Here is a 14,815-nt window from a genome sequence, read left to right as displayed (position 1 = left end):
GCTGTCGTCGACGGGTCCTGTGTCATTTTGCGAGAAAATGACGCGGAAGTATAAGTGACAGCAGGTAACTTTCTGCGTTTTTTGTTGTACTTGCTACTTGTAACAGCTAGCTAAAGGGCGCTCTACGATCGTTTTTTTTTCGCCTGCGCGCGCGTCCTTGTGACCATGCACACGGACGCGAGAGGGCGTGTTGCGGATCAGGTGCTGTACGATCAAGTTTGCAGCATGCGACCGAGCGGACGCCTCCGGAGTTCTGATTGGCGCGCTCGTCAACGCCGTCCGTGCGGCAGCACAGGCATCTGCCGTACCAAAACACGAAGATATCTTGCCATACGAATATACGCACATTGATATTGTGGCTTACCCGAGACATGTTTAGCTGTGAGATTTTTCGTAGCAGGTAAAACCCCGATCGGCTGTGATAGCCGTGGGTCTCGGCGCGGCCAATTATGACGTCCGCGAACGAAGTCGCAACAAACTTTGCAACACCGCAGGCGAGGTTCTAAAACAGCGGCGAGAGAAACGATTAACGTTGGCGCTATTTCCACTTCAGAAAGTGAAAAAAGGCATCACACCGGGATCGTAATAGAACTCGTTCGACCGCTAGTCGGCTAGACTCCGCTGAAGACCACCCATATATGCACCGTTCTAACTATGATCTATGATTTTTGCCTCCTAATATTTGAAGAGTGCCCATATTGAAAGTTACGCTATACCCTAACATGCAATAACGATTTCAAACGACGACGCGATTCGTATCGCGAATTCTCGGAGGCATGGATACTTGACTAGAACAAGCTATAGGTTAGCAGTAGTCATATTCGATCGTTTGTAAGTATAACAGGGAAATTCACATAGCTGAGATCAGGCACAGGTTTAATCACCAGTTATTCAAACTAGCGCACTGCAGTCTTTTTACATATGTTTTAATAACCTTTATTTTGTAGCTTTTTTCATTAATTCATGCACACTTTAGTTATCATCTATAAACGTTGGTTGTTACTGTCAAGTAAACAGGACTCCTTGCTGTCTCCCCACTTAATTGTTATTGCAAAAGACACTTATCTGTTCATTTATATCAGAAGTGTGTGTCTGAATTGTGCATATATTTTTAATACGTGCACAATTCCATATTCCATTCCATATTTTAGCACACTGCTGTCGAATACGAACCCAAATACACGAGAAAATTATCACATTCCCAGTGATTTGGAATATGTGAAATCAGTTGTAACTGCAGCAGTTTTTCATTTCACAGAAGAGTGATCGTGCAACAGTACTGCTTTCTTTCTGTAATGTTATTCAATCCGTTAGAAAAGCGAAAATTGAAATAGCAGTGTGGTGACAATTAAAGGGGCCAAACCATCCATCACTGCGCTGAAATTCAAAGCTTTGTTTTTGAACAGTGACAGCGGGCGAATAGTTTTATTTTAGCAGTCATTCCTTAGCTCATAACCGATGAGAATTGCAAAAGCTAGAATGCATCAGTGCAAACAAGCCTGGAGAGTTGTTCTAAGAACCAGTCAATAGTGACACATGCAGAAACAAGCTGGCATGTTATCTGTACACTCCGAAAAGTTCGAATGTTAATGAAAAGAAAGTGGTTGCTTAGTACTTAGTAAAAGGACATACATGCCTTCAGTGTAAACATAACATGATGTGGGAGTTTTTAAACTCGCTTACATCTGGACGGCTCCTTGTTGAGGTTGGGAAAGAATACTTCAAATATTTAGGGAAAAAGGATGTGCACTGACCATGCATAGTGGTGGTTATCTCAAGCAAAATTTGTAGAAATATATTTACAAGGTGAAAGCTGTGTCGTTGCAAAAAACAAAGAAATAAAAAATAAGTATATAAGTTTATGTAGGGTATACATGCATATATCCTCTCATCTAGCTTCACAGTAATGTTTAAGACTTTTTTCTGAGAAGAAAAAAAGGAGAGATCGTAACAGTGATTCTGGTTCCCAAAACAGCAGATAAAGTGAGCATTGTCTGCACCACTTCTCACGTATAAAATTTGGGACGAGCTAGCTGTTGTTATTAGCAACGTCTTATGCAAAGTAAAGCTTATTTCATTGCCAGTTTGGTTTTCAAACTGCCAAAGTTCCCTTTAGGCATGCCTTATGTTAAAATGATTTAATTGTTAACCTAACTGCTTGAAGATCTTTGCCTAGGCTATGCCTACTTTTCAGCTTCATACAGGGAGTGTATGAGAATTTAAACAGTCCTAGAAGGGCTGCATGTATCAGGCAAACAAACTTCTTGTTTTGTGGCCTCCTTTTTCAAAATAATGCGCCAAAGTGATAATACCCCTCAGGGCGTTATATGAAAACCCGTGTTACTAATGTATGGAAAACAGCAACTCTATAAATAAATATTGAGTACAGATTTGTGCCTTTCCATGCGTTTCACTGCTGTCAATGTAATAAAATCACATTCACACACAAAATTCACAGCAGCTGTAATCTGACTCCATTCATGACGACAGAACTGTATGTGAAATTTAGCTTTATTATTGCGGAGAAGGACGCACCCTTTTATAAACACTGTAAACGCTGGCCCCATAACATACCTGGCTGGCCCTTTCAGATGAGGATAAGGATAAAATGACACACGCACATAACAGTCACATGCGTAAAAACACGCACCTAGCATTTTAACCACATCGCATTATGGAAGTCTCTTTGTTGCTTCATTTGAAACAGGGTAGGATAAAAGCACAAAAGAAATATTGACACATATCTGCTCGTAACGAAGGCGGGTAAAGCTGCCAGTAAAAACTATTATTGCAGTCCTAGTAGCATTGCCAAATAGGCCCTTTCCGAGCACAGAGACAATTGTTCTGGAGTGTTGGAATGTTTATATTGATAGTGGGATGGCAGACCATATAGCAATCAATGAAGAGTAGTTAAATAAAAAAGTGAAAAGGAAGTAAGGCAGCAATGTGGGCTAGTTGGTTGTACATTTGATGGGAATAACGCGTTACACACGAACAAAAACCGACAACTGAAACGACGGACACAGGACAAGCGCGCACTACCAACTAAAATTTATTCTGGTACGAAAGCACATAAATACATTTCACGTACATGCTCAAAACAATCAATTCATTGCCACCGGCTGTGTCGCACGCTCCTTCGTTTCTTGATTAGTTCTAACTCTTCACTTTACAACAACACCGAGGGAGTGCTTGGCCACTCGTCTTCACCAGCCTCTCATATCTCAAAGGCTTCTTTTATTTTCTTTCTTGTCCCTTGCACGAGCTAAAATTGTAGTCCATTCAAGGTAAGGTAAACATTTGTGATTTGCACAATGGGGTGCTTGTCCTGTGTTCATCGTATCAGTTGCCGGTTTTTGTCCGTGTGTAGCGCGTTATTCCCATCAAGTGAAAGGAAGGTCATTAATGAATGTAAGAAAAAGTGAAGGGCCAACTGCAATACCTTCCGGGTTGCCCGAGATTCCAAAAAATGAAAGGCAGGATGAGCAAGAGCTAGCATGGCCAACTGCTCTTAACTGGCTAGTATCACTTAAATCCCACTCAGAACAGTACGATGCCAAACATTATTTTATAAAAGATTTTATCGCATGCTTTCTCAAAGAAACTAAGGCGCAAGTGTATGTCACGAACAATGAAAAGTTGGCTATCACATGTATCCTTTTCAAAAAGCCTACAGATTTGAAAACAACAATTTAATGGGCCACAACATTTTAGCAGTGTGAGAGTACTTAGTGTTTTTCACTAGGAACCCATGCTAGTCATAGAAATGGTGCAATGATTTGGTACTTGTGACATTATCAGAACTAAAAAATTTACCACATTCCGCTGTATGCAGCCATGCCTCGTTAATATCCACCCTGTAATATGATGGCTTTAATTATGGACAGTTTTTCTGGGGCTTTATCAAAGCATGCATGCCTTAACATGGAAACTTGCTGTTTGGACAAATGACAGGGTTTAAATGCACAAAGCCAATTGGGACCCGCATATTTTTGTCGTGTAATATGGACTGCAATGCGAACGTCTGGACTGTGGTAACCAGCTACTATAACATAGTGCAAGTACTGATAGAAGTGTTTGGTGACAAATACAGACTGAATCATATGGCTGTTGCACCGTGGAATTGCCCTTATACCACTTGCAGCATAGTGTGCAGTTGCTACTAAACATTGAACTGCCAGGCACGCCGACTCCCTCCGCTTGCACTTTCTGACTGACAAAGCACTTCTCTTTCTGGTGTCAAAATCATTAGCACTGAAAAGCTCGGCGACTCATTTCCTGCCGCATTTTGTTCACTGCCTAAATTAATTAAGCCGCTCGCTGCCTGTATAACCTTTTTGGTTATAATCTAACAGATGTTTACTTGCAACACTAATTTAATGTTTTTTTTTAAAACAGAGCACCCGGCAAGAATAAAAAAACAACTCGAGTTAAAGTATGTCGGGCACGAGAACTTGGCACAGGTGCAAAGCAGGGAATCTGCAAATAAAATCCAAGCACTAAGGAAATGGATTGAAATCAAATGTGATCTCAACCTCGACAGGTCGATGGCTGCACCGTCACTGTAGGACTTTCAGAAACGGCTCAACGTCAGCATTGCAGGGCCAACCACAGTGAAATAGCGCATAGCACATTTTGAAAAATCAAAATAAACCTTTTTAACGTGCTTTTGGCAATACACACAAAAATGACCCTCTCACGGCCATACGAAAAATGTGAACAGATGTGTATACACAGAAACCTATAGCTGAGCATTGTGGAAGGTGCAAACAAGAATCTAAATTCAAGCAAACAAATTTTGAAATGCAGGAAATGCAAAGAGGGCGAAGGAAATCTAGCAAGCATTCTACATCTCCGACAAATACATTCTCATATGCCCACTTTCGCCTTCATCTAGCAGGCAAATAATGTTAATTGCAGGCAGTCGCAGGTAAATGAATCCAGCAGATGCATGTGCTTTGATGACATATGCTTCTAAAGCCTTCGAGAATGTTTCACACAAGCTGGTGCTGCTTACCTAGGAAGCACTAGTTAACAACTGTTCGACGCCAATAAAGCCGAGTTGTTGAGCAACTCGGCGACAGCAGTGTAGTGAAAGCAACAATGAATATGGGATCAGGTGCTGATTCAAAGAGTGCAGTTTCTATCCCGATTGTCATGGCTCCCGGAGCACGTCGAGATCGCTGCATTTTATCAATAGCCATGGCAACCACGATAATGGACTTAATATTGCAAGCATTTGTCAAAAATCTACATTAGCTTCACGCTGCCAAGCAAAAAATAAATTGTAATCACAGAAGTTTACTGAAAATGTTTTTCATCTTTAATTACGATTATCATTAAGGAAAACTCTATGTAAAGTTCTGATCCGAAACCAAAGTGTTCATATTAATAAGGCACAATTGTATATGGGTTGAATGTTTTCAGAAGCGTAAGCATCCGCTGTGGTCTTCTTTTCTTTTTTTGCATCAGAAAAAATCTAATGCTCATGAAAAAGAGCTGCGCTAGTGGGCTCATATTACAGACATCTGCATTGTGAAACACCGGTGAATGAGTTGCGACAATGGTTTTTGTTCGCACATAAGTGTTCCTGATCTGGTAATATGTTACAACCAAAACTTACCACTACTGCTTTGGCTCAGACCATGATCACTTGCAGGGGAAGCTGGATTCATTCAATTTGTTACGGAAATATTTGTTGCAGATATGGGCCCGCGCAGCCGGCAATACAAAAAAGGCGCTCTAGATGTGAGATCTGCCATGCACACCGATGTTTTCACACATATCTCACAGTGCCGCCGGCATACCATCGTAATCCGGCGACTCATAGTCGCAAATTGCACTTTATGGAGCACAACGCCGCAAAATGCTGGCAGCGCTTTTGTAGTCCCGGCAGACAACAGCTGAACGGCCATTCAGCCGAGGTCGTTTCGCATACGCAAAACATAAGTTTCAGAATGGTCTCGTCGCACTCACGGCGGTTGTCCAATACAGTACACACGAACTACGATCTATATCGGTGATGGCTACGCCGAAGCACAACTACTTGTGCTCGCGATCACTGCAACCGCTGCAACGAATGCGACTCGCTGCATAGCACGAAGTTCATTTCGTCACGTCGCACTCACGGCAGTTTTCAAACTCAGTACACACGTGTGCACCCAAACCAGGCTCTGCTGTAGCCTGTACAGTTCTAATACCCCTGTCACACGGGACTTCTTCTCGGCCTTTGCCGTAAAGTTGTCTTATTGCACTAAAGGAGGAAAACCGAAAAGGAGCAGCGACGCTGCTACACGGCAAATCCAAAGGAGCTATAACGCGGCCTCCGTGAATGCCAAAAGTCACCGCTGTGTGTGCAGCGGCGCTAGTAACATTATTAAATTAAAGCAGACGGTAGCACTTCAGCTAAGAATGCTTTCGTTTATGTTGGAAAAAGTAGCTATCACGATAACAAACGAGCGTTCTGACGATGAGAAACGAATATTTTGAAACAAAGTTTCTTTTTTTTTTATCGTTCTCGGTCCGACCACGGTTGGCGCACTTTTCCGTTCGGCTCCTCGTTCGTCGTGTTCGAGAAGCGTGCTTTGTTGCTTGTGTCTTTGTGCACACAAGCAAACTCAAAACACGCACACAACAAAGAGCAAACGAAGAAAAAACAGCAAAGCGAGATGCGCAAGCACGTGTGTGTCGATGCCGCTGCTGAAAAGCGTTCATGTCCTTTCTTAGCAGTGTGGATGTCTTTAGTCATAGCCTCCTCTACGGTTAAGTGCACTGTAACGCAAAATTAACCATTAAATAAGATAAATTAGATATTTTTTACGGTTTCAAAACTAAAAATTGCGTCAATTTTTTATTCTTTGAGCTCGCTAGGTGGCGCTGCCGTCTGGGTTGCTCCTTTAAGCAACTTTAAGGCCGCTGACGGCCGCCTTTATTGCTACGGACCTTTATCGCAAAGGTCTCGACGCTTTGCCGTGTAGATGCGCGTCACGCGCCTTTGGGGCAAAGGACCTTAATTTCTAAGGCCTTACAAGTGCCCGTGTGACAGGGGTATAAGTCGAATTCAGCACTCGGATAACAAGGCTTGCGTAGGAAGCTTTTCAAACGTAATTATACTTGCAGGCGATATCAGTGACTGATGCAAAAGCACTGGTTCCGACTGCAATCACTTTCACTACACTGACACTTATCACTACGCTGTGAAGCTTGCTGTATGCACAGGAAATTCACCTTGGGGAGCTGTTTCTCGCTTCTGTTCGTGAATATCGTCACGCGAATAAAGAACACTTGAAACTATCACAAACGGCTCCAAATAAACACATCGCGAAAACCGGCACGGTTACGTGTGGCGTAGACAGCGTAGGTTGTAGGCCGCTCGGTCAACACAGTGTAGACGACGACAAAACAACTTGGAGCAAACTGCCGCTTGCAGCTGTTGCAAACAGTGAAGCTCGAAGTCGCTGTCAACACTCGTAGTAATCACACGTGGCCAATATTAAGTGTTTCTCGGCACAGCTACCATTACTAGCCCTGGTTTCTTCGCGGGCGGCCATCTTGCTGAGGAGGCGCGGCCTAGCACCGCTGCGCTGGCACGTCACGGGAGTGCAGCCAATAGCGTGATGCGACCATCCGCTCGTCCGGAAAAAAGTTCAAGTCGAACCAACTTGTGCGCACAGGCGGATGCGTTCATGCGCTCCATTGTTCGGCCCCTGCGCAGCCCTTGCGCACTGTCGCAACGACGTGTGCGCATGCGGAAAAAAAAGTGATCGTAAGGTTGCTGTACGATCACTTTTTTTCCGCATGCGCACACGTCGTTGCGACAGTGCACAAGGGCTGCGCAGGGGCCGAACAATGGAGCGCATGAACGCATCCGCCTGTGAGCACCCGTCTGTGTGCGTGCGAGTTCACACAAACCATATTTTTTTCAGACGGCGCAAGTGTGTGGGCTGTTAGAAAAATACAGGCAGGGCGAACCTGGGCGTGTTTTGCCGGCAACGGTACCTCTGCCTGCTGCGCTAGAATGCAGGCAGATGCTGCTGGTTCGCCGCTGCCTAAACATTCTGCTGCGGCTACGGGGATGCCAGGGCTCACGCTAAGCAGCGAGGTAGCTTTTAAACTGCCTTTAAGAAGTTAAATGAGCGAGGCACGCTAAGCAGCAAGGTTGCTTTTAAACTGCTTATAAAGAGCTAAATGATCGAGGCGGGCTCTCGGCGGTAATTTGTGGTCAATATGCAGGGCCTTGAAGTGCGCCAAAAGTTCTTCGAACGACTTTCTAGAGTCTGAAGAGCCTCATCAATTCGAAATTGAAGTAGCAAGTGCAACCACGCTTTTACAGTACTTCGGAATTCGGCTGCGATCGATCCAAACAAATGAGTTGCGGCAAAGGGCAGCACGGAGTCAGTTTCCTCGCATTCACTGTCGGAAAGTAGTACTACTCCATAACAAGGAACTATGTGATGTCCTCATCGTCGACCATGGCCAACTCCATGGATGACACAAGTCTCGTTTTGCACGAAAGTAACCGCACACAAAAAATACACGCGAGAAGTGAACCACTGAACACCTACGCGGAGAGCAGACGAGAAGACCTGCCTGCACGCGCTCGATTGAAAATTGTCGCAGATGAGGTGCGGCGCTGCTGACGCGCTGCAGCTGCACCAAAGAACTGGTTCTGCACTGCGCTGGCACCAGCGACTCTTTTTCAAGATTGGTGCCATGAACCAGCTCTGCATCGACGTAGCGGGGGGCGAGCCGCAGTGCTTGTTCGGCGTCGCGTCAGCGTCTTGTCGTCGCTCGGAGCCCGCAGGAGAGGGCGACCAAACACATGAGGGCACAGGAACTGACTTCTCCAGACGGTGGTGGGGAGACATCGTAGGTAAAGCCCCTCAATTATCCCCTGTCCATAGCTAATCGTCCCATTCAGCGGCGACGGCAACCGTATGCGGGGGCAAGGGGGGCAATAGCAAGGGTACAGAACGGGCGCTGCTGCCTTGGCAGAAACACGGCCGGTCTCGAGGGGAGCGCGCCGCCGCCGCTACTCGAGCCCGGCTGTGACAGAAACGGGCCGAGGCTTTTTGCCCCACCAATCTCCACCTACAAGGCATTTCCGGCACCGACGACGCTGAGATCTGGCCTCGACAGATATCTGTGTCTCCCTACGTCGCCTCGCTCCAAGCGCCGAATTTTCGCCTTCGGTCGAATTTTCGCCAGTAGCCCACATGCTGACGCGGCGCCGAAGAAACGCTGCCCTGTGCTTCGGCCGTTATGGAGAACGATGATCCGGCTAGGCTGATAGAAGCCATACTTCGGCGACGGAACGAAACAAGGACGGGGCAGCGTGCCGAAGAGACCGAAGAAGAGTGTGTTAAACGTCTCGATAAGCGTCGTAATGACGACGCGGCTAGACGAGCTCGCATGAAAGGCTAGACGAGGAGCCTCCGGCAGTGAATCCGCGACGGTAGAAGACAACGTGCAGAGTTTGGCGTCTCTGAAAGAAGTCAGACTTCAGCGTTGGAACGAAACAAGCATAGTCAGAGATTAGCCAAGTAAATTATCAGTAGCATTACATCGCTTAACCACAGCGAAGCCTAAGCGTAGTCATGACCTTAGCTCTCGCTTCCTACCAGGTTTAACCAGAGCTAAACAGCCAATTTTTTTACCTTAAACAACTGGTCAGGAGGGTGCAAGAACAAAACAAGGAGGCGAAAAAGCACTTTCTGAAGTTCGAAAACCGACGTAGAATTCAAGTGCAAAGAAGAAATGTGCTGACCCACATGGGAGTTTCAGCGGAATGACGCCGTGTCCTATGACATTGGCTTGACTGAATTTTGTTAAAGATATGTCGCTTTTTTTTTAAAGGAATCATGCTGTTTATTAACGCCCGGTCGCACCCAACTATTGGCGTTAGGTAACGCGCATGTTTCAAGTACGTATGTAATGGCAGAGTCGGCACAGAGATGTCTTCGTCGAACTAATCATGTGCTTTGGATACGGACGGGAGTGGCTCTCGGTCTCAGAAAGCTATATGTTTCTCCAACTACACGCCTAAGATTATTACTTAGGCACGAAGAAGGCCTCCTCCTGGCGCTCGTGGACGTTGTTCATTGTTCTCGAGAATACAAGAGTAACCGCGCCCATCCTTCGATACTAGGAAGGTTGGTGAGTGTTTCTACTTTTTGTTGCGAAAGCAACACTACGTCAGCCAGCGAGCCATTTCGGCTCGTCGCGCACTAAGCCGTAAGCCGTATGCTGTTGCCGACGAACGACCTAGAGCCGCCGTTGCCTAGCAACGCCGCAGCCGCGCTCCAACAGATGGCGCCGCCGTCGACGCCGCTGCCGTCACCGCCCGCTCCACCAGATGTGCTCCGCTGGGGTAGAGGAAGAGGAGGTGTCGCCTCGCGGGGGATGTTATTAGCTTACAACTCATTCGTCAGGTCCAAACTAGAATTTGCATCGCCCATTTCGAATCTTCATCAAGCTTACCTCATCAATGCCCTCGAATCTGTTCAAAATCGCGCTGCTCGGTTCATTCATGCATCGTGCTCTTATGACATCAGCGTTTCCTCCTTAAAAACAGCATCCGGATTATCACCCTTATCACTCCGCCGTCGCATTGCCAGCCTGTTTTTATTTCACAAATTCTTCTACAGCCCTATGCGCATCGCACCTTATATTCTTCCCCCAGCACGCATATCTCATCGCACCAGCCATCACCTACAAGTTGCCCGTCCACGCTCACGCACCGTCACTTTTTCTAATTCCTTCTTTCCTCGTGCAGCCGCAGACTGGAACGGCCTTCCAAACAACGTTGCCATCATCACTTGCCCAAGTCTTTTCGTTGAAAATGCAAAAACTTTCCTGTTATTGTGAATCTGTACTTTTAATTGTTGCCACCCCTTATGTAACACCCCTCTTTTGGGGCCTTTAAGGTAATAAAATGAAATGAATGAAATGAAACTCCGCAAGTTCCCGACCGTAAATTCGTTGCAGACGCCTAATCGTTATCGCGACAAGACAACGAGCGGCGCAGTGCCAGTCATCTAGAGATCCGTGGGAAAAGCGGCAGCGAACACGGCGGCAAAGTTCAATGATTTGGCAAGATACGTGTTACCATGTTATCGCTTTTAAGACCCTGCCGCTGGGCACGTAACCCCAGTTCTTCCCATGGTGGAAAATTATCCGCCTGAGTATCTCCTGCGCTCGATCACGGAACCCGACCCGTTCGTAGCTCAGTTTGTAACATTTTCAAGAAAGAAACTAAAGGTGTACTTATCTCCCTACGTGCAGAAAGGCGAAAGCATTTTGAGTTCTGTTGTCTCTTCTGTTACTTAGCAATTAATAACTCATTATAATTAATTGAACAAGTTTCTTGTTCGGTCATTTATTTATTCCCAATTAATTAACAATGAATAAACTACAGTAGATTAATTTGTTTAAATATATAGCCAATTAGATATTCGTTGATTGGGTTTGTTAATTATTAACAATTTAATTCATTGTATTTTTGTTCATGCAGAACATGCAGAAAACCAAGGTAATGTTCAACAGCCTAGCAAGGGAACAACAGTTCACAATCCGCCTTTTTCACGACGCGACTGCGCATGCGCCCATCCCCTGGTGGCGGTGTCGCGAAACATATTGGAAGGGTCGCGCGCCACTCGACACCGGCAGTGGAAGTGTAAACAAACCGGCTTCCTACGCGAAGTGCGTTGCTGCAGCCGTCGGGCGTACAGTGCGACGCATTTGGCAATGCCTACGACATGTGTTGCATACGGCTGCATTGCCCAATATGTAAAGGGAAGCAAACTCGGATTTTTTCGCTTTCCGAACGCTTCCCGGGACCGCCTTCAACGCGAAGCGTGGATAAAAGCCGTTCGCCGGCTCGACGATCGTGGCCGCCATTGGGCACCGTCAAGACTGTGCTGGAATCACTTTGTGACAGGTGCGGACGAGGTACAGTGGTTAAATTCGTGTGCAGACCATCACGAAATGTTTTATTGATGGGTAGGAAGGCTTCGAATGTCACCGCGGCACCCAGACTTCATTCCGATGCTTTTTGCTTTCTCAAGCAAGAAGGCCAAATGGGCAAGTGCTGTGAGCCGCTTTCAACGCACGGTGGAGCGGACAACGAAAAAGAAGCTACGAGAGCATTCACGCATAGTGCTACAATTCTGTCGTAATCTCCTAAGGAAATTTCCTTGTTTATGCCACTACATCTTGGCCAATACCCCCATGTGGGTATGTGCCATCTATTAAGAGGCAGAAGAAGCAGAAGGTGCGTTATGCGTGTGTTCGCATCATATCCATGATGAAAAGTTCTGCGTGGTTTCGTCGGAATGGCTCAATGTGCGCTTCTCGCGCACGTCTTTATGGACGCGCATGCTTGTTTAACCTATGAAGCGGTGTGCTGCGGGAAAATAAAGTAAAATGCTAGCAGAGCTGCCATGTTGCGAGTACGCTTGTGCTTTTATCGCTCGTGTAGCAATTCTGAAGCGCTTGAGCACAACTATTGCTTGTGAAAACTTGGTTTGGTTTAGTGGGGTTTAACGTCCCAAAGTGACTCAGGCTATGAGGGACGCCGTAGTGAAGGGCTCCGGAAATTTCGACCACCTGGGGTTCTTTAACGTGCACTGACATCGCACAGTACACGGGCCTCTAGAATTTTGCCTCCATCGAAATTCTGCCGCCGCGGCCGGGATCGAACCCGCGTCTTTCGGGCCAGCAGCCGAGCGCCATAACCACTCAGCCACCGCCGTGGGATTGTGAAAACTGTTGTCCCCAGTCGTTTTCTGTGCTACGGCGTGCACGATATAGTATCCACCTTTCATGGATGGCAGGCATATATAGTTGAAAACGCCATTCTCACTGATCGGGGATATTTCATTGAACATTATGTTCCGAATGTAGCCTTCATCTCTGAAGCGGCGGCCCTTGCTCAGCTGGCGATCGCATCGCATGCCGCATGATCGGATATACTGAGGAATTTGCTCTTCGGTGGGCTCAGCAGCCTGCCTCAGACTTATCACACAGCCACCAGTCAATCCTAGAAATTCTCCAGGCACCAGGTGCTGCCCAGGACACGCCATCGTTGACAGATTCCTACAAAACGTGCTCCGCAGCGGCACTCACTCCGGCCGGGTTGGGCGCACAGTACCCTTCCAATGAGCTTCCAGCGCTGTACGCGAGGTGGCAGCACAGGAACATGAAAAAGGCGGATTGGCAGCGAGAGCCTAGAAGTTGTGACGGAATACGTCGACTTAGGGCAGGTAGTGACAGCTGATCCGGATCATGATAGGGAGATAACTAGAAGGATAAGAATGGGGTGGAGCGCATATGGCAAATTCTCGCAGATCATGAGTGGCAGTTGATAATTTCCCTCAAGAGGAAAGTGTACAACAGCTGTATCTTACCGGTACTCACCTACGGGGCAGAAACGTGGAGGGTAACGAAAAGAGTTAAGCTTAAGTTAAGGACAACGCAGCGAGCCATGGAAAGAAAAATGATAGGTGTAACGTTAAGAGATCTGAAGCGGGCAGAGTGGATGAGGGAACAAACACGGGTTAATGACATCCTAGTCGAAATCAAGGGAAAGAAATGGGCTTGGGCAGGGCATGTAATGCGAAGGCAAGATAACCGCTGGTCCTTAGGGGTAACGGACTGGATTCCAAGAGAAAGAAAGCGTAGCAGGGGGCGGCAGGTTAGATGGGCGGATGAGATTAAGAAGTTTGCAGGCAAAGGGTGGATGCAGCTGGCAAAGGATAGGGTTAATTTGAGAGACATGGGAGAGGCCTCTGCCCTGCAGTGGGTGTAATAAGGCTGATGATGATGCTGATGATTTTTGTTCATTTCTAGAGGTACTAGTAATTCACCAATTTCGTCAATTATTTGGAGAAATTATCGAAAGTAATTGCCTTAGTTAATATTTACCTAATCATTTTATTTGGTATTTTGGTCATTTAAATTTCCCATACAATTATTACGAATTATTACAAATCATAATTACACTCTTACTGGATGGCCGACAGTTGATGAGGACGCGCTCTGTCCACACTTCCGGGTCCACAACCCGTGTAGACACATTTCGTCCACGCCACTCATAAGGCAAGAAATGCTTTCGCATTAAAACAGGTTCATTTGGTTGCAACGCCGCATTAGTCTGACCAAAAGCATTTTACCATAGGAGGCTGTAAACCAGGCAAACGATTTCATCAGCTATCCCTTCTTCTGCGATTCCTACCACGCATTCCTTATTGTCGTAAAACGTTCCCTGCGCACGAATCTGAAGACCTTGAGCAGCGCAATAAAGGTGTCGATTTTTTGTGCGTGTGTGTGCACGTGCAGTAGTTTCTGAAAGTTTTTTTCTAGGAACGTTTTCATGTATATATGCATGGCAGTCTCAACATTTATTGTGTGAGTACTGGGCCTCTAAAAAACAAAAAAAAAGCTTTATAACAGAGAACTAGGCTTTATTAACACGCTGACATAAAAACTTGTGCAGCTTCCTCCTAAATGTTTATTGCCTTGGAGGTGACTTCATCATTGAGATTACTGAGCAATTATACCATCTTGCTTTGCTCTTGTGAAATCCGCGTAAAAGGTTACATATATATGCCAATTTTTGTTGCATTGCTTTCCATGCATAAATAACCAATATGGTTTTGATTGCCGTGTGCCCCATAACACAAGGCCTACAGGGTGTCAAAGGTGCAAGAGAGAATCTCAGGCGGGTCGTCTTTATCTATTTCCCTGCGGGCCATAGGGGGCGTGGCCTATGCAGCCGGTTGTTTCATAGGAACTGCTCAACGCATGTGCAGCTTAA

The sequence above is a fragment of the Amblyomma americanum genome, chromosome 1 (assembly GCF_052857255.1).
Source record: "Amblyomma americanum isolate KBUSLIRL-KWMA chromosome 1, ASM5285725v1, whole genome shotgun sequence".
In the NCBI taxonomy this organism is placed as follows: Eukaryota; Metazoa; Arthropoda; class Arachnida; order Ixodida; family Ixodidae; genus Amblyomma; species Amblyomma americanum.
The sequence above is the reverse complement of the archived record's forward strand: the minus strand, read 5'-3'. Positions refer to the sequence as shown.